Source organism: Strigops habroptila, chromosome 5 (genome assembly GCF_004027225.2).
Source record: "Strigops habroptila isolate Jane chromosome 5, bStrHab1.2.pri, whole genome shotgun sequence".
NCBI lineage: Eukaryota > Metazoa > Chordata > Aves > Psittaciformes > Psittacidae > Strigops > Strigops habroptila.
In genome coordinates, this window is record NC_044281.2 from 79,398,535 (window position 1) to 79,418,499 (window position 19,965).

At 45.3% G+C, this 19,965-nt stretch overlaps 1 protein-coding gene across 4 annotated transcripts in view; it reads right to left on the minus strand.

Annotated features, from left to right (window-relative positions):
• Positions 1-19,965, minus strand: part of CTBP2 (C-terminal binding protein 2) — a 142,518-nt gene that overhangs the window by 70,951 nt on the left and 51,602 nt on the right. The window contains exon 1 of one of the 4 annotated variants that reach the window (XM_030487766.1): positions 2,085-2,107. The exons of the other annotated variants lie outside the window; for them this stretch is intronic. The gene's annotated coding sequence lies outside the window, so the exon portion shown is untranslated. Of the gene's footprint in view, positions 1-2,084; positions 2,108-19,965 lie in introns of those variants that run through there. 4 annotated transcript variants of the gene reach the window in all.

Here is a 19,965-nt window from a genome sequence, read left to right on the forward strand (position 1 = left end):
TGAGAGTGCCTAATCCATCTGCTAATTAATCCTGGGCCTCCTTCAGCCTCTCTTGTCTGGTTTTTCTAAGTATCTGATGCTGATAACACACACACTGATATTGCTATAGCACAGAACTGGCTGGGAAACAACCTTTAACTTTTCAAGTAAAGCAAAAGGAAACAATACATAAACAAACATAGATTTTCCAAAGGTCCCTGTCATGCTGAAAAATAAAACCTTGTTCTGTGTGTTACCAGAGTTCCTTAAATTACTCATTATTTATTTTCACTAATTACAAAGATTAATGCTGGAGCGAGGTGAAGCTTTGCTGTTTGCACATCTGGATAACCAAAAGCTCTCCTCTACTCAAGCCTTTAGCTGCTCCTGAACCAAAATCAGCACAGCCAAATTAGAAACTCCAAGAAAAAATGACTATTTGCTGCTTTATTGGATGAGTTATGCAGATACTTGGCCATTAGAGGGCATTTTATACTGCAGAGTGAAGCGCCGACACACAGCCCGTGAACAGCATCGCAAACTCCCATCTGGAGCTGCTGGAGAACAGTTTCTGTCTATCCTCATTTAGTAATTGCCACTTTTCAACCTTTCCATATGCTGTATAGAGATGAGCAAGCAAGAGCAAGGACAAGAGGAAAACAAGATGAAATAGCTATGATAAAAAAACCTGGTTAACTAAACACGTTGGTGCACAGCTACTGTGGCTTCCAACGTTTGGTTTTATTCCATTCTCTTTCCCCCACTAACTCCAACACAGCAAAGTTCATCCTTTTTACTATCATAAACACCAATTTATGCTTCAAGTTTCAAAAATGAATAACTGGAAAATTATGCCATGGCACTACCACCCACCTCCAGAGCTAGAGGAGAGCTCATCTATCTCTGGAGCTGAACAAAGGCGAATCAAGCATCCTCACTGCCAAGAGGTAGGACATGGCCACTTACCTTCAGACATCTCCTTCTAGTTACTACTATACTGCTACATGTGAACTTTAAACTGTTTTCAGCTTCTGCTGGCTAGGAAACCACACAAAGCCACCCACTTCCCTGCTTTAGTGGTTTTCCTCTCTCCATCTAAATACAAATCAAATTAGGAAAGAGACAGATATCTTGCTATACATCTCCAAATATACGTATGTTTGTAATCAGCGTGCCCAAACTTCCTGAGTATGAGCTGCATACCAAAATCTTCATGTGGCCAAGAGCCACATCCTCCCAACCTCCGTACCCCCCTCCTGCCACTCACCCCATGCTCCCCCTGCCAAGCCTTGAGTTTCCCCTTCCCCATGACTCTGTGCCACCGATGCACCAAGCCCATGTCCCTTGCCAGTCTCTGTCTGGATTTGATTAAGCATTAGTACATAGTATATAATTCCATAATACTCACAAGTTACTCCTGAATTCCTCCTTAACAGAAAGTTCAAAACAGCAAGCACAACAACACAAAGACTACCAAAAAGACCATGGATGTTAGTGCTTTCCTTTGGGTGCCCAAGCCTATAGGAACAACACTAAAACAAAGACCACGTCCTCTTTAAGACTTCTGCAAGTCATAGAATCATAGAATCCCAGACTGATGTGTGTTGGAAGGGACCTTAAAGCTCATCCAGTCCCAACCTCCTGCCACGGGCAGGGACACCTTCCACTAGAGCAGGTTGCTCCAAGCCCCGTCCAAGCTGGCCTTGAAGACTTTCTCATTATATCACAGATACCTTAAGCTTTTTCTCCATGAAATCTCCAAGAGCCTGTCCTGGGAGCTCTGCCTGGACTGGGAACAGTGAAGAGGAGTAGCAACACTCCTCTACTAACTCTTTGGAGTTGTAGCTTGCCCTTATGTTAGTGCTTACATTTACAAGGCACTCTTATATAAAAAGTCCTCATCTGCATTGACTTATTTAGCAACATGAAATAAAATAGCCTGAAGCTATTCATGTTACTTAACATGGTTTTTTTTTCTATGTAGATGATGCTCTGTGTAAAGGAATATTCAAAGGGCAAAACTGTGGTTTATTTGTAACACTTATCACTATCACTGAAGAAAATATGTTCTAACAAGTCTCCGAAGGGGGAAACACATGTAATACCTTTAACAGCTCAGCTAATTCATCTTTAGCTGCCCAACTGCTGGCGAAATCTCAACTGGAAAGTCTCAGAATGGAAACGTGGAAAACCCCATTTCTTGTGGTTTGAGATCTGTCCCCACTATACAATCTCTTTCCACCGGAGTGAGTCCTGTTTGTTTTCAGCTCATAGCAGCTCTACTCTAAAGAATAAAAAAAAGGAAAAGAAAGGAGTTCAAGAGTTCAAGACTACGTCTCCATTCAGGCGTACACCCACAATGCGAGCCGGCCTCTCCATCCTGTGCTGGAGGCGTTCCTCTCCCCACCACCTACCTGCAGAAGGGCCCCGGCTGAGGTAGATGAGATGAAGGAAGGAGCAGAATGCTAAGAATGGTGGAGAGGAGAAGAGACCAGTCGTAGGGCATCAAGGATGAAAGAGAGCTTGGAACAAGAAACACATGAGGGATGAGGATGGCGGGTGGCTTTTGGAGAATGGGTCTGGGGAGCCTCAAGGGACCCTCCTGCCCTTTGGCCTCCCCTTGTGCAAAACCCATGCTCTAGACAACACTGAGCTCCACGGGGTCAGGCAGTCAGGATGGAAACGTGTGAGTATTTCCATGATATCCCATGGGAAAGAGCTCACTGGGATGTGGGACGGCACTGGGACGACTCAGCTGTGAAACACTGCCTCTTTCCATCCCTCCATCCCTGTCTCTCCCTCTCATCTCACCTTTGCTGCTCTTGCAGCATTGCTCACACAGTTTAATTTCCAGAGGAGTGAAAGGAAAGGGAAGGAGGGAGCCAAGTGAGTGAAGAGAGGTTTAGATAACAGTAATAAATAAGATGAAATAATTCTCTCACCGCTAACCTTTAGTGGCAAGTCAGAATATCCTTTGCAACCACTGCAGGTTTGCATAATCTACACATCTTCGAGCCTTGCCAGCATGCTGTAGCAAGGCTATTTTGGGATCTAACAACACTCAGGTTATTGACCTAAATTTATACAGGCTCATCTGGAGCCATAACAGTCCATTGTGTGCCGGGGCCTGCTCGGGATGCCTTAATACACAGATTATTGATGCAATGAACTGTGACGGCTCCTATAGAGCTGTTATGGTTTATTGCTGCAACACCTACTCAGGGTCCCTTTAATGCACAGATCAGTGACACAATAGACAGAAACAGCCACTACTTGGGGATGCATTATCCCACGGATCACTGACATGATAGACCACAATGGCTCCAGCCTCCCGTCTTAATGCAGGAAGCAGGCAAACACATGGAATTCCCAGATTCCCAAATCCTGGGGAGCTGAGGGTAGATGGACAAGAGGTGCAGGGATGCTGCCCACCCAAGCCCACAGGCTCTGAGAGATGGCATTTGCAGGAAGCAAATTTGCTTCTTAATACAAGGATTTATAATGAAAGCCCCAGTGGGACCAAACTTTTAGAAAGAACAGCCACAGGCCTGCATTAGAGATCAAGGCTAAAATCCTGCATGAGAAATACATGGAAATTAGCCAGCAAAAAAAATCAGTGTCCAATTTTCAGACAAAAAAAAGAAAAGGAAAGGAAAACATTTTATGTTCCAAAAGAATGAGAAAGACAGTGCACAAATATCTACATTTTTCTCTTCTATTTCTCTGGAAGAGCAAGAATAGCCCTAAGAGGCTGAGGATTAAGCATGGTTTAAAGCAAGTTGCCTGAGTAGGGAGACCTCAGACTGAGTAAAGGAAAATTAAAACATCAACACAAACCAAGTGTGCGCAGGCTCCTCACAACCACCAGCGCACAGTTCAAAAGCTGCAGCTGGCTTTGCACTCCTGCGTGCATCTTCCCCCTACCCATTCACCAGGAGCTTTTTTTAACACTGGTGACACTTCGCATTCAAAACTGTGGTTAAAAATAGACCCTTGGTCCTCCCGTTTTAACCCTGCAAATTCCTGCTCCTCCTTTCCGCCTCCCTGCTCATCCTGCTCTGCCATCAGCTATGGGTGATAGAGGGGTGAGGTGCCTGCCTGCAAGCCCAGGGCCCACTGCTGTACTAGGACCTCATCCGACCCTGGGAGCATCCCTCTCCTATTTTTCCCAAAGCTGGTAGCAGGTTTTATTTGTAGGAATGATGGCAACGGGTCTATTCTCTATTCTCTATCTTCCTTTCCACCTGCTTTTGCAGATGACATGAGTCTAAAGCTTTAACACCTCCCCCCCAACACTACTGTTTTCTCTATGGCCCTGCAATCACCAGCCTAATCAGGAGCATAGAGAAAGAAATTCCTTTGTTACCCTGTAGCTACTTGAATGCCGAACCTTCAAAACCTCCTTGGGAAATAGGCCTGGTAAACAGCTCCCGCTAGTACAGGGAGCTCTGCACAAGAGAGACTCAAAAATCAATATCCTTCACCCAACTTATCAAATTTACCGAGGACATTTATACAGTATAATTAAATAGAAAAGAGATACAAATACAGAAGAGTATTTGCACGGCACTGCATAGCAATTGCATTATCTCTGGAACAGAGAACACTTTGACAAAAAGGAGGGAAAACGCCATATATCAACCAAAGAAGCTGCAAGGAGCACGGGGAAGGTCTCTGCTCTCATAGCTCACGAGGAGTGTTTAACACTTAAGTAAAGACAGGCACAAAATATACATCAGCATGTCTACCTAAGGCATTTCTGCAGGCCTTGTTCAGTCAGCCAAGACGATGCCATCAGGATTAGCTGGTGATGAATATGGTCCAAAACACTCAGCTGCCTCTCAGATTCATGTAGGGTCTCCAACACATGTTGGGGCACTTCCCCCTCGCTGGTGTGGAAGCAAAGCAGACACTATTATATTGCTTTTCAGCTTATTAATGTACCAAGTAAAATTGATTTTGCCCAGTAATCCACTTGGTAAGTCAGTGATGTTTTCCACAATCAGCAGCCATCCCTGCGGACTCACAAGATAAAATCTGTGCAAGGTTAAACCTGGGAAAGGCTGACTGCCAGCACAGGGCAAACCAAAACAGCGTGGAAAAGGCAAACTAGATTATGTGGCTATTTGTTAAACAATTCTTCTCACAAGGGTTGTGTTACAACCGTGCTTTGTGAATGCTCCTTGCTTTCAGGTAGAGCTAAAGAGACTGGCTCCTTGCTCCAATTCCCTACAGACAGCAACACTGCTGTAGATGCGACACAGAATCCTGGAATGGTTTGGGTTGGAAGGGACCTTAAAGCTCATCCAGCTCCAACCCCCTGCCATGGGCAGGGACACTTTCCACTAGAGCAGGTTGCTCCAAGCCCCTGTGTCCAACCTGGCCTTGAACACTGCCAGGGATGGGGCAGCCACAGCTTCTCTGGGCACCCTGTGCCAGCGCCTCACACCCTCACGGGGAAGAAATTCTGCCTCAGAGCTCATCTCAATCTCCCCTCTGGCAGGTTAAAGCCATTCCCCTTGGCCTGTCCCTACAGGCCCTTGTCCAAAGCCCCTCTCCAGGTTTCTTGTCAGCCCCTTTAGGCACTGGAAGCTGCTCTAAGGTCTCCTTGGAGCCTTCTCTTCTCCAGGCTGAACAAACCCAGCTGTCAGTCTGTCTTCATAGGACATCTCGCTTGCCAAACTGCCCTTAAAATTCAGAATAGCCCAGTGAGGTGCTGGACACACGCTCAGCTCTGAGTGCTGGTTAGGAAAATCCAGGTGTGTTTGAAAAAGGTACATAACTTCAGGCTTCTTTCCACTTCAGGCTGTGGAAAGGTTTGATCTTCGTGGTTGTCTACAACAATTGGGCATTGTCTAATTACACCAATCAATAAAAAACAACATACGAGATGGGCAGTATTCCTAGTCCTCAGACAGGGATGTTTGGGATGCAATCACTTTGTACAACCAACCTGCTTGGGAAGATGGACTGAGCAGGGGCTGACAGAGGACATGCACCACCAAAGCAGGGGCTGGTCACACCATGCTCCTCTCCCACCTACCTCAACTGCTCCAGAAGCAGAGGTGTGACCCCTCAGCAACATCCATCACTGCTCCCCCGCTGCCAGGCACCACAGGAAGAGGGGAAATCTCAGGCATCCACTTCACAATGTACTCATGGGGAAGAGCGAGTACCAGGTTGAAGGATTCTTTGTTGCCTCTCTTGTGTCTTGATTCGTTAATGTGAATCACACTCCACTCTATTTTGAGCAGTCCTTTATTAAAAATGCCTGTGAGTCATTTTCTCTAAACTTGAAACTATAAAAATGGTAATGTTTGGGTAATACTCCGGAATTTTTAAGGTTTTGCATACTTCTCTTTTTAATTGAACAGGAAAAGGAGGGTAACCTGACCCACAGAAAGAGCTTTTTATCCCTTATTTGTCCTGCACAGACCCAGTGCTCTTGGATAGAAATCACAACTCACGAAGTAAAACTTCTGATCATTCTCCACTAAATAAGTATAGAGAGAACTAAAAGAACAAATGCAAAACAAACTATCTCTTTAAGGAAAGGCTAAAAATCCAACAAGTAGCAACTTGGGAATCTCGATCAACCTGTGTCCAGCATGGTATTAAAAAGAAGTCTATAGAGGTAATTCCATGAACTTTAAATTAACATATATCTGTTTCTGGATGGCATAACTCAACAACTGAATTCATACTGGTATTTATTCATATCTCCAATGTCACCTATCTGAAACCAAAAGAAGACCAAAGGATTTGCTCTCTGAACTGAACGCCACTTACCCAGGAACACAAGCCGTGCACCACACACCATAGCAAAGAAACTGGCCCACAAGCACCACAGTTGTGGTTTTTTCATCCCAGACATGGAGACACCTCACCCTGCCCAATGGCATCAGGTGAGACCCTACTGCAATGCCAGCTCTGGAAAAAGGCTCTGTAGCAGGCAAAGGTCTCAAATGTTCATGGTGTGCACTGATGGCATGCACACCAGCCTGATTCCATGTTCCTCTTCTCCATTACCTCTCTGCAGAGCTTGCTCTTGTGGTCTCCATGCAAGACTGGCAGAAGACAGCAGGCTCTGGCCAAGAGAGGTAGCAGAGAAACTTCCTTTAGCTGTCTCCTGGATGAACTAGGCATCTCTGATGTTCTTGGACACACAAGTCATGCTCAGACTTGCATATCCCTTGGCCCAAAGTGAATGAAAAAGCAGCAGGAATGAGGAAGCTTTACTGCTCATTCCCACCGCATTTGTTTCCCAAACTGCTTTGATTCCCTGCACAGACCCAGCACCATCTGCAGCAGCAGATCCAGAGATGCAGCATGGAAGAGCACATGGCAAGAAAGCAACACCCAGGTGATCTCCAAGCAGAGCAGCCTGCGATGGAGCTGAGATCTCTGGTCCCTTGGGCAGGACCAGGACCCATGTGGCAGCAGAGAAGGAGGCACCAGCACATGCCAGGGTGGCTCCAGCAGCTTAAGGCTGAAGGGAAGCAACACCGATGAAAGCCTCAGCTCCGGCACTGCCAACCTTTTACTTTTGGAGCTTGGAGGTGACTCCAAGAGCCCTTTCATTCTGCTCCACCACCACAAACAGGTATGAGGGCGATGGACTTACTGCTCCAGCTGTGCGGTTGCAAGTCCAACCTGTGCAAGGACTGCTAGGGAAAATGTTATAAAGGGAAACCCATTTCCCGCGGGCTGCCTGATAGAGCCCATCAGAGGAAACATCTGCCATCCTCCACAGAGGACAAAAATGAAGAGGAAGCAGTTAGTCCATCCAGAGAAAAGAAAGAGAGAAGCACTAAAGGCACACAGGTCCTGACCAAGGCAGGAGACCCACTTCTGCAGGCAGGTCTCAGCAAACCAGGTTAAAATAAGCAGTTTTATAGGCTGCCGAGTATGAAAACAGCAGCAGCAGCTCACTTGGTGAGGTCAGGGACTGAAGTGGCCTACGGTACTTGTTAGAGAAAACATCTGTTGGTGTTAAAAGGTCAGCAGGAAATGAATGCTATTTACTTTGTCCTTATTGGTTAGGCCACCGCTCCTCGAAAGAGAACCACACATGGCTTAGCTTAGCAGCATTCACCAACCACCCAAAACCCCATGGTGGATGTCCCACCTCCGAGGCCCCTTGGTGCATGCAAAAACCCCCCAAGTGACCTTTGGGAGAGGGACGAGGGTGGTCATCTCCATCCCTCCTCACCAGCCACCACCTCACAACACTTCAGGGGAGGGACAAAATAATAACCCTTCGCGTCTCAGGAACAAGCCGTTAAAATAAATCCATCAACATAAAAGTGAAAAAACAAGAGGTTTCTTCTGAAAAACAGGAAGCTCTAGGTACAGAGCAGCTTAAAATAGCTCCTGCTTCGTTTGTTGACAAAACGTGGGTCCCAAGGGCTTGTGCCTTTTGATGTGTTTTTAGTTTTCCTTGTGGATGGCCAGGCTCACCTCCACGCTGCCCACCACCAGCGGGGACGAGGGGGACGATGGCAGCGGGCCTGGCTGTGCTTCCTGTGAGCAGTGCCGGGATCCCACAGGAAACCAGGACAGAAAACAACCGCCAGCGTGAATAAACACAGGGAATTAGTTAAGGCTGATCCCCGCTCGTTAAAACTCAGCCTGAAGTTTTGAGTGCATAGGAAAAGGGTGTCAAACTTTCCCTTGCTGGCTCTTTACGCAGTGTTAGCTGGGCAGGATGAGCCACCAACGCTTAAGGACAAGCTTAAAATGATAAAGCTCTGATCCCAAGTCCTACATCAACAAGGTTTACAACCAAGGAACTACAGGATGGTGCCTTCTGCAGAAGAGAGGAGGGAGGAGATTTTACCCTGCAGCTTTCCATCGAGGCTGTGTGGCATTTTCCTGTTGCTCCATAACAACATGGTTTGGGCTCTGCCTCTTCTTCCCTACCACGCACCCTGCTCACCTGATTCAGTCTGCAGAGGTGGAAAGCAGCAGCTTTTTTTGTCTTAATTAAGAATAACACATTAAACCAAGAACACTCTTGGATCATCCTGCCTGTGGCAGGGGGGTGGAACTGGATGAGCTTTAAGGTTCCTTCCAACCCAAACCATTCTATGATTCTATGATCTGATGTTGACTAAAACAACTGTACTGAAAAGCAGGTTGAGATACGGTCCCTTTCCACAAACTTTAGTTATAGACTGCGAGTCCTGCCTGCCTTCTCCTCACACCACACAACACCCCACACCAGACACGAAGGGGCCCCTATCGTGAACAGCTAATTACTGGACCACATGAAATTATTACCCAAATTAAGATTTGTGGGTTTTCCCCCAGCCTAACAATATGCCTTTGACAGCAGCATTGCAAACACACTGGAGCAGGAGCAGCAGTCTAGTTCCATGTGCAATTAGGCCAGCATGTGGATCTTATTGCTCCTAAGGATTTCCCGCACCACCAACTGGTGAGAAGTTTTCAAGTCTAAATACAGAAGAATTAGATCCCTCTTTGGGGTGGTCGCATCTGGGGTTGGAAAACCAGATGGAGAACGGGTTTTTTTCTGAGTCCTTTGTAAGTTGAACCCTCACACAAAGTTGCTAAGGAGCAGGCAAATACAATCACTGCTTTGGGGCAGCCTGCAGCAGAGTCCGTGCTGTGTCTGCCAACACTCAGAGACACCATCTTAAGTGCTAGCAGGGAAGAATGGGCTCACGGGCTGGGGTTTATAAAATATCATTGTGAATGTGGACCTACTGCATTGTGGAGCTCTGTGATTTCTGAACATAAACACCTGCACACATGATCTTCTCCTAGTGCCACCCAAGGAACCTGGGAGATGGATGGTTTCCTCAGTTCCCTAAAATGCAAGAATAGCCTGTGAAAGTGGGGAATGAGGGGAAGAGAGGGAGCAATAAGGAAGCTTCAGCCTTTCAGAGCAGAGAACTAAGTACAGAGATGGCCACCACTCATGCCATCGTGTCTTGCAGGCTGTGATAGGATGGAGCCTGTGATAGGATAAGCCATCTCTGGAGCGGCCAGTCTTCATCCCCACAGCCAGCTATGGTGGTTGAAGGGTGCTACGGTGCTGAAGGGGTTTGCTTCCAGCAAGGCCATACACAGGGTTTCAGAATGCCTTGTACCAGCAGGTGTCCACCCTGGCTCTGCATGCAGCATCAGATAGAGCCACAGATCATTCCCTGAGTGGACACTTAGCCAGGAACACTTTCCTTCCTGGGGACCACAAAGGAAGGCGCATCTGACAGAGCACAGGATGGTCATAAGTCTTCCCTAATCAAGATATGCTTTGCAGACTGATGATTCGGAGATGAAGTGGTTTTAATCAAAGTCTGACCAGCAGAATTGTGTACTCACACAAAGATATATGGCCTAATAGGACAAGTAAATCCAGATCTCTACAGGTATCTGGGACCTGTCTGGGAATCCATACCTCCACTATATTTAAAAGGATGAACAGCAATTTCTTACATTGCTTCACTATTTCCAGCAAGGTGAATGGAGAAAATCCCATCTAAATGTTCTGATGTAACCTCCATTTCATTTTGGTCATCTAATATGTACCAGCACAGCGATGTCCTGCCCTGCATGGCTACTGGGAGTGATAGCTACAGGATTGTGGAAGCCAAAGTCACACTGGAGAGCTGCGTCTGCTGCTTGTGAGTCCTTGGCACTTCCTCATATCTCTCTTCCACATAGGGGAAGGAGTCTGGTGGTCCAGCAGCTGCTCAGAATTCCTGCGTCAGTCCCGAGCTGGGGGTTGTTTCTTCTCTGGAGCTAAGGAGTACTGGTATGGACAGCTCCAAAATGGCACAGCCTTTGCCAGGGAGTGGCTGCTGTAGAGACAGAAGAGGCACCTATTCTCCCTAGTGCTTAACCATATACTGGGTTTTAAAACCTGTGGGTTTAAAGACCTCCTTATCAGCAGCTAACAGAGCACAGCTCCCCAAGATGCAGGAAGCATACCCAAACCCTACCTTCCTTTTCTTTCCTGCTTTTTTTTCTTTCCTCCTTGGAACTCAGAATAGGCAATAATAAAGTCACAAGTCATACCATTAAAAATTAGGCAAAGAGACATTTCTCCACCAAATGCTGAGTTTGCAGCTGGAGGAGCAACCAGCAGCTGCCCCTGTGGTACCCCTTGGGTATGGATGGGCACAAGGAAGGGCTGCACCCACTATCCCCAAAATATCTCCAAAATATCCCAAAAATATCTCCAAAATATCCCCAAAGCACAGCAATTTGACAATTAATCAGCAATTCAAGCCGAAGCCAAAGACCTTTAAATATTTGTTCGGGGCTTTTTCAGAAGGAAGCAACAAGTAGAAAAACAAACACACGTCCAAAGTCAGCACTTCACGACTCAAAAGAATACATAAATGACTCATTCTTATGAAAACAGCCTGCATATAAACACCTCACCTTGAAAATAATCCTGTGTGTGATATGGAATCAGAGTAGAAAGGAGGATGGTGGGAAGATCAGAGCTTACTGGTCAAAAACAGAGGCAACGGGTGGCGAGGGAGCTATGGGGAAAGGAGGCCCTATAGAGAAATTCTCCTTGAACAGCACACACAAGGACCTGGCTCTGCTGGTTTATCGGCTCTGCTGGTTTATCAGAGTTTTGGTTTGCAGGTTTTGTGCATGAAAACACAGTAATTTAGCTTTAGAATTTTTCTTTTTGCAAATGGAGAATTATTGGCATTTTGAATTGGTGTTTGAGGAGTGCTGGGCTTTTAAAGGGTATTATTTTAAAGGCATTTTAATTCTAGAAAAATTAATAGATTATTTTCCTCTGAAGCCACAAAGCTGACACCTTCTGTATTTCATTTTTCGTATCAAATTCTATGTTAGTTAAGCTTTTTCTTCTCCAAGCCAGCCTTCCTTTCCACGTCCTATTTTTCTGCTGCCTAAATACAGAATCACAGAATCATAGAATGGTTTGGGTTGGAAAGGACTTTAAGACCATCCAGTTCCAACCCCCTGCCTTGGGCAGGGACACCTCACACTAGACAATGTCACCCAAGGCTCTGTCCAGCCTGGCCTTGAACACTGCCAGGGATGGAGCATTTACCACTTCTCTGGGCACCCTGTGCCAGCACCTCACCACCCTCACAGTAAAGAACTTCTTCCTTATATCCAACCTGAACTTCCCCTGTTTCAGTTTGAACCTGTTACCCCTTGTCCTATCACTACAGTCCCTGATGAAGAGTCCCTTTCCAGCATCCTTGTAGGCCCCCTAAATATATATATATATAACCATGGGTATAATGCAAGCTACACAGCAACACCAGACCAACTTTTGCAACTGTGGCTACAATGAACCCTTCCGTGGCCCTGGAGCATCTGGAGGCACTGGGATGTTTGAAATAACATGATGAAATATCTGGGTGACTACACGGCCAATTTTGAGCAGCCAATTTCTGGTTGGTAGCGCACCAAGGGAGTGCAAGGTTCAAGTGCAAGGTTCATCACACAATGTGTTTCTCAATGAATTTGGACTGGTTTTCTAACCCAGCTGTCTAGTTTAAAACCCAATGCAAGCCTCCAAGGTATACAAATAATTAATTTCAACCCAAGCTCTAAAGCAGCAGCTCCCAAACTTTCTTTCCTGGCTGTGACCTCATTTTACAGACCAATAGCTCCGTGCAACCCCAAACAGCAGAATAAATATTGGACAAAATGAAATCTCTGTCATGCTCATGACCTCGTTCGTAACTTCCCCAAACCTCATCTCGGGGCCATCACTCCACTTTGGGAACTGACACAGTCATAACACAAATGATGTTCAAAACACAGACCCACCTACAGACATGAGCCGATGGTGCTCATGGAACCAGCGAGGGCTCCAAGTTCATAGATAGGAGAGCAAGACCTGAAATCAAGGCTTGGGAGCTATATGAACCATTCCCACAGATCCTGTGTGGTTCTGGGATCACTGTACAGACATCTGTGCTGCTACAAGATGACTTAAGAAAACCCTCATTCAACAATGAGGTTCATTGATGTCCACGGGGTTTTACCTGGCAGTGCCCAAACCCACCCTGCAGCTCAGCTCTCTTCAGCCGGTTTCACAAACAGCAAAAAACCAAAATGTGGATGTTATTTAACAGTATCATAAATAAATCCCCTTCAAAATACCTCCTTTGGTACTTTGTATTGCTACAAGACAAATTTTAGCTTTAGGGGAACTACGTTGCTTTTTGTACGCTGCTGAGGATGCAGTCAGTGTTACAGACATAAATTAGGAAGTAAAATGACCTGCTGCCACTACGGAAATCTGGTAGCAGGAGCTAAGATTAGAATTAAGGCAGTTTTGGTTCCCAGATCAGGTCCTACACAATTAAAGCCTTGCAGCCAATTTACAAATGAGACCTTTCTAGGCTGGGTATAGGAGATACCAGAGAAGGGTTTCCCCAGAAAAGGGAAAACAAATGCTGCGAGGGCTGGAGCAGCTCTGCTCTGGAGCCAGGCTGAGAGAGCTGGGCTGGGGCAGCCTGGAGAAGAGAAGGCTCCTGAAGGGGAGACCTTAGAGCAGCTCCAGGGCCTAAAGGGGCTACAGGAAACCTGGAGAGGAGCTTTGGACAAGGGCCTGTAGGGACAGGCCAAGGGGAATGGCTTTAACCTGCCAGAGGGGAGATTGAGATGAGCTCTGAGGCAGAAGTTCTTCCCTGTGAGGGTGCTGAGGCACTGGCACAGACTTTTCCCAGAGAAGCTGTGGCTGCCCCATCCCTGGCAGTGTTCAAGGCCAGGTTGGACACAGGGACTTGGAGCAACCTGCTCTAGTGGAAGGTGTCCCTGCCCGTGGCAGGGGTTGGAACTGGATAAGCTTTAAGGTCCCTTCAACCCAAACCAGTCTGGGATTCTACGAAACAACTGGAATCACTTCAGCAACGCCTATCTCTTTGTGTCTAGCTCCAAGTTCATGATTCTGGCATCATCCCTGATGGTGGTGACTTACACAATTAAAAAGGCAACCAGCAAGTTCATGCAGAAGAGGCAGGGTAAAGCGAGACAGATCCTGGTACAGATGTTTTTGCCACCTGCATCTTTCTGACATATATGTTAAAAGTTAAGAAATTCCCAAAATGGTTTAATTGGCAGGTTGGATTGCGAGCTGGAGCAGTGCGACTGTAACACCTGCAAAGTGACATTCCCTCTGTGCACACACTGCTTCCCAGGTCTGCATCCTGAACATTAAACATTCTGATATTCCCATCCAAGTGCAGAAAACCAAGGATAAAAATGTAGTCCTTTGGCTCCCTATTGCTGTTAAAATTAATTGCCACATAAAATTGCTGATTCCGACCAAATGAAACTATACAATTTATCAACTTAAGGATAGAGCAAACTCACTAGTGGTTTAAATACATCACCTGAATTATTACTAGATTTTGCACCAGTGACAGTTTTATGTATCATGTAGGTTTTATAAATTCATTAGTATGGAACTAACTTTCAAAGTAAACAAAGACATTAAACAAACATCACAATACTATGTTTACACGTAAAATAGATTTCCCTTTCCTTCCAAAAGCCATGCTGCGATTCTCGGAGGAAAATATGAAAGCAGCTTTGCCATAACAGTTTGTGAAGGCAAAATGTGGCTGTTCATTAGCACCCGAGAGCTCAAACCTCTATTTCTTCACTGCCACTGACCCAAGACGTGTGCAGGTCACTCACTGGGCTTCTGCTTCAGCCTCCCCAGGCTCTTGAGTTGTTGAAGCATCATTTCTATACCACAAAAGGAGACTGGACCTGCTCCAGAGCCCTTTACAGTCCATGGCATCTTTCCATTGATTTCAGCAGGCTTTAAATCAACGGCATTGTATCACTTAATTAAAAGGATGCTGTCACCTGGATTCGACTCCATTTCAACCAAAGTTAAAACCAGTTTGGGGATCTGCACCTGTGTGAATCCTCCTGCTCTTTCTCAACTGATTACATGTTTTCCCTCTCAGCTCATAGAGGAAATACCTGCCAAGCTGACACAGGACCTGAACACACGGAGAAAGAGAAAAATTCTTGCTGTCAAACCAAAGACGCCAAAAAAATACAAAAAAGGGGGAAAACCATTTTTCAGCCTTTCTTACAACTTATTAGAAGAGATCTTAGAAACAATTTCAGAGGGAAGCACAAATTTTAAGCTGATACTGCTTCCTCTGTGAGAAATCTTATGATGGAACCTATACTCGCTGGCAGAAGTGACTAACATAGCTATAAAAAAGAAGATATTGTAGGAAAAAAAAAGCTGTTTTTCTCCACTTTTCCATTCTGTTTACTCTGTGCATTTATCACCAGCATGTGTAGAAGCAGTCTCACTCTTTCCCCTGTGCAGGCAGCGAGTTAGTCACACTTTCCCCTGTTGTGTAGGTCCTTTAGTCAGCAGCAGGGAAGTGATAAAGATGTAGAAAAAAACTAAACAAAAACAGGAAAACGCAATTGTAAAAAACATAGGAATTAGCAGGAGCTCCTTGTAGGCAAATGTAATATTCAAATCGATTTTACTTGCTTTAATTTAGGAGATCGCAATCTGGAAAGGAGCTCCGTGCCTCTCCACGCAGCTTCTCCTATGAAGGGTGTAGGAGAGGGAGGACAAGGATAGAGGAGAGGCAGCGTGCAGATGTGGGTGCAGATGTCCAGGACTGGAACAGATTGCCCAAAGAAGTAATAAATGCCCCATCCCTGGCAGTGTTCAAGGCCAGGTTGGACAGAGCCTTGGGCAACACGGTCCAGTGCGAGGCATCCCTGCCCATGGCAGGGGGTTGGAACTGGATGATCTTAAGGTCCTTCCAAACCAAACCATTCTGTGATTCTATGATTCTATGACTTACACCCCTGCAAACAGAACAGGCTGTGAGTGATGGGGAAAAGGTCTCTGAACCCCAGCACCTCTTCATGGGCAAACTGAGCTAGGGAAACCCCTCCTCCAGCCTCCCGCTCCCCACATTCCCACTGGGAGAAGGCAGCAGAACAGAAGCCAACCTTCACACAATGCTCAAAGAAACCTCTACACAGCACCTGAATTGGAAGATAACATTATGATAATCTGCTTTACCAGATGTGGCAGAAACGACTGCTAGCTCTCAGAACCTGAGAGAGAAATTGCTACCAGAGAATAGGTTTTGTCAAAACCAGAGTAAGTCACAGCTTCCTACCCTAGCAGTGCATTCACTTATGCTCACCAGGTGTTAAATAATGAGCCTGCAGCAGGAACAGCCCAAGTTTTGTGACCAGTGTAATGCAATTATGCACCATTGCTTCGTTCTTGGGGGTCTACTTATTTAAAATGCATTAAAGAAATAAATCACTGTTATTTATCCTGTCCCCCTTCCCTTTTAAGCTAGGCTGGGTCAATAAATCTATGAAAAGAGTGACTTCTGTTTTAAATAAACCCAACAAAAGCAGTAACAATGGGAGGCTCCCAAACTTGATTTCCAAAGTCACAGCTTCGCTTATTTTCCATTAAATTATTTGCTACAATAGATACACAAAGTGGCAAGGATACCAAATGACCCTAATATAGCTTTACAAAATTATCATCCTAAACCATCTGGAACCACAGTGTGCTGGCAGCCAAGCAGTTTTCCAGTCTTGGGACTTACCCTTGACTGTAAAAATATGGATTGGTCACAGGCAGAGCAGGGGGAGGCCGAGACTTTACATTTACCAGTCAGAAACCTGCAATGACCTGCTTTCACACAACACTGAAAAGACAAGGTAGGATCTTGCCTGGATGACTTTGAGGTCCAAATCTTGCAGATACCCACTGTGCCTGACCAGAACTGGCTCCATCACTGCACAGAGACTGCTCAAAATCAAAATCCAGGGAAGAAAGGACTCACTTATAAGTACCATGAGCTGAACCCATTAGCTTTATTAGTTTCATCAACATGTGTGTGTGTGCATGTGCACCCACACTCATGCCTCTAAAGGTTTTGGGGAGCGGCACAGGGCACAAGCCCCACTGCTCTGATCCAGGGCTGCCTGTGCCATCCTCTTGTCCCCCTCAAACCATGTTGCTGGAAATCATCCTCCTGGCTCTGTGAGGGCAACAATCAGGCTTAAACTATCACTGGGTGGTACCACACTACTACACAAACCTGACAGACCCAAACCTGAGATACTCCCACCACGGACTCCAGCCAGATGGGGTTTAGAAACAGATCAACACACACAGATACACCTTCCCAACAGGAATGGCCCTGACCTCTTTCTAGGAAAGCCCAAAATCACAAGTAACACCCTCTGGAATAAATCCAGTTGCAAACACATTGTACAGCAAAATGCTTCTTGAATACTTTTTTCCTGCTCTGGCTTTAGTCATCAACCTCTAGAAGTACCCAGAAGTATCTCCACTGTCTGAATTTAGCCTGGAAAGGCACTTCCATCAAATATTTAAAGAAAGAAATAGCCAGCAAGAGGCTGAGCAATCTCATGTGAGCATTTCTGTCACGGACACAAATCTTTATTCTCTAAGGATCATCTCATATGCCAATGGGAAGCTCAGTAAGGGATGAGATTTTTAATCTAATCTGCTTTCAAAATAATTTTGTTGGCATTGATTGTGCTGAATGGTATCTATGGGAAAGAATTTAAAGCAAGAGCAAATACATACATATTTGACCCAGACAAGTAAGTGTCTCTTACCATTAGCGTTAGCTGGTAATAACAAAGAACAACCACCTCAGTATCAGCGTTAGGTGAAATTACCTAGTCTCAGGAGCCAGCACACAGATGTGTATTTATACGCAATATTAAGCAAAATTCACAAAACCAGACTGGATTTAAAATACTTTTGCTTGATTTTACCCCTATTCCCCCCCCGAAACCAACCCCTAAAATCTCAGCTCTCTCTAAACCCAGCTGTTTCCTGGCTTTTCTATGCAAATTGTTCTTCCTGGATTTTATTGTGTGCATGTGTATGTCTCTTAAAATGCACTTGAGTTTGAATTAGGGGCCCTACTTCCATCAAAGGGAATTCTTGTAAAATAAGCTTCATTCTCACAATATCTGACACGGAATTATTATCCCATAACTCACAGGGGTCCTAGTGGCTCTGTATTAAACACAGCTCTGAAAAAGTCCCAGAGGGAAGAGCACGTGAAGGTACGTGAAGAGTCACCAGCACATAAACCTGCAAAGCAAGGAATTTTACATCTCGTTGCCAACCCAACCCTCAAAGCTCTCACCATGAGTCTGGGTGAGGACATGCCTCTTCCCTCGCTTCTGACTTTTTACTGATCAGGATTAACTAAACACCGATTACATTATTGTGTAATTAGGTTAAATTAAAACTTAGCTTAAAGCAGGGGACACTTTCTTTTCAATTCCAATCAAAGCCATTTATTTAATTCTTGGTTTGATATTGGCATCTCCCTGCAGCATGACATATCTGAAACTATTACTGTATTACAGCAGGAAAACCAGAAAGCAAAAGTTACCATCGTAGCTGGTCAGAAAGCTCACAAATGCATACCAGAAAAATCATAGAATCATAGAATGGTTTGGGTTGGAAAGGACCTTAAGGTCATCCAGTTCCAACCCCCTGCCATGGCCAGGGACGTCTCACACTAAACCATGTCACCCAAGAAAGCGATGAGATTTCTGCTGCTGGTTTCCACACGTGTTCCCTCCCCAGTTTCCCAGTGGCTTTCTGGCTTCCTCACATCACATTGAATGCAAAAAAGAAACTCGAATGGTTGACAAAGTTATTCTTTTCCCCCCACAAAATCTGCTATTAAACTGCTCCAGCTGAATGCCACCCCATCCACACTTTGTTGGTTCCCGCTATCCATCCTCCCTGACCTTTTGTGGGAATTTGCTTGAATTTTGTTTCCAACAGGAACATAAGCATGTCTTGATTCTTGAAGATCTTTTTAAGAGACCAAAGATCCTTTAACCAACTGCTTCTACTCAGCAGACCCTACAAAAACAGCATTCACCATCCACCCCTCTCATTTGGATAGCTGCACTGTATTTCCAAATAAATATAATGCTGTATCATCCGCATTGAAATAGTCTAATTCATCCTATTTATTAAATTCCAGCCTTAGGCCAAACTATTTTCATGGCCAAACCAGAAATACCATTAGATTCATAACAACACACACTGTACAGTGCCAGTCTGAAGAGTTTTCTTATGTGAATCTCAGGTATTTTATGCACAAACTTTGCAGTATCTGACCCAAACCCTGTCCTCGGCTGCAGAAATGAACTCGTGTGATATTCACAGGGTTGCAAATGGGCCGACACCATCGGGAGCAGAATCTGCCCCATGCTGTGTAGTAACTAAATGATAGTCTGTGGTAATAAAATATTTATTATGCTCTACACAATGCTGCAATTGAATTGATGTACTTCCTCTCCTATTCATCAGAGTACACTGAAAGCCCTCTTCAACTTCTACTCCAGAAGTCTCCAATTACACATCTATATTTTTCTTACAGATTTTCCTATAGGATTGTGTATCTGCAAGGAACCATTTGGCAGTTCGGGCAGTTTACCCAGAAATGCAGAGTGGTGTTTGGTTTTTTAATCCCTGTTGCTTCAATTTCTCTGCAAAGACATCCCTGGCAGAGAGTCCAGCATCAATTTCCTTAATACAAATAGAAACCCACAAAATACACCGAACAGATCAAAAAGCCACATTGCACTTCTTTACCCAGTGCTGTATGAGGCTCCAACAGAATCCATTGTGTGACAGGCAAGGAAAACAATAAAAGATCTGTTTGTTGTGAGCACTTAATCCTCTGCCCAATACAGACCACTACCGTGGTGATATTCCTGTTTCAGTGCTCTCAGAAACAGCTCAGTAAACTGGGAACTTGCTTGAAACAGCCATAATTCCTCCTGCAACCAGTAAGGCAAGAACAAGCGATAAGGAGGTGGCACCAGTGGGGTGCTCGGTTTGGGTCCCCATGACTCGGTAAGGGGAACACAAAGGGATGTTAATCACAGAGCTTGGTGTCCTTGCAGTCAGGGACCTAGTGGAAA